Source organism: Heterocephalus glaber, unplaced genomic scaffold (genome assembly GCF_053883595.1).
Source record: "Heterocephalus glaber isolate CG9 unplaced genomic scaffold, H.glaber_assembly_v1.0 deba00001613, whole genome shotgun sequence".
NCBI lineage: Eukaryota > Metazoa > Chordata > Mammalia > Rodentia > Bathyergidae > Heterocephalus > Heterocephalus glaber.
The window spans coordinates 8,906,107-8,907,147 of NW_028258384.1; the positions used below are offsets into that span (position 1 = coordinate 8,906,107).

At 37.2% G+C, this 1,041-nt stretch overlaps 1 non-coding gene across 1 annotated transcript; it reads right to left on the reverse strand.

Moving 5' to 3' along the window:
* Positions 1–457: 457 nt before the first annotated feature.
* Positions 458–747, reverse strand: LOC147822477 (signal recognition particle RNA). Its single transcript, XR_015445641.1, has one exon.
* Positions 748–1,041: the final 294 nt, after the last annotated feature.

Here is a 1,041-nt window from a genome sequence, read left to right on the forward strand (position 1 = left end):
TGACCATGCTATGTTCTGTGAAATCATGGGAGATTTTTTGCTCTTGGTGACCCTATTTTCACACACTGTACATTTGTTGATTCTTGTCCTCCGCTGTCCAGCAATCTCCCTGCTCAGGAGGTTGAGTGATTTACCAAAGTTGTAGGATTCTATAGAAAATTTTCTTATGTCCTGGGTCCTCATTGACCCTGAAGGGACAGGGCCAAAATATTATGTGTCTTCTTAGCCCAGTTACCTTTCTAGTTCTGGTCTCTAAACTTTAGTTGTTCAACATGCAGAAAAAAAGATCAGTAACATTAGCATTTGAATGCAAGTAGTGAGCTTAACTATTATAATTTTACCAGGACGTCAAGCATTTTGAAATATAAAATATAGTTAGAGGACTGTTATTTTTATCAATCATGGTTGTTCTACTAGTTTAATCCCTGTAGAGTGTTAACAGAAAAAAATTCAAATCAAGAGCTACACATAAAATTTCAGCATAATTCTTATGAACTGGCATGATCCCACTACTGAACAGCATGGGAGTTTTGACTTGCTCCATTTCTTACCTGGGCCAGTTTACCCTTCCTTAGTCAACCTAGTGGTCTCCTGCTCCTGGGAAGTCACCATATTGATGCTAAACTTAGTGTGGACACCCAATACGCATAGCACACTGCAGCCCAGAACTCCTGGACTCAAGTGATCCTCCCACCTCAGCCTTCCAAGTAGCTGGGCCTACAGGCAAATATCACCACATCAATCAGGTGCAGCTATTTGAATTTTGAAGTGTCCTTTTCTCTTCCCCCTATTTTTCCCTCAGATTGTTACATTTGTAAATTTGACGGGATGCCAATAGAACACTGATCTTGTGTTATTAAATCAACAATGTACAGAAGAGTAAGTTAACTCTATAATTATAATTAAAGAATTTTCAATGTATGAGAAATGTTTTAAGCACATCAATTAAATGTTAACTTAAACTGGAAACCAAAAGTACATTTATCAATTAGCTAAAATTTGTAATTTGATTTCTCTTGTGAAATCTCTTTATGTTGGGTA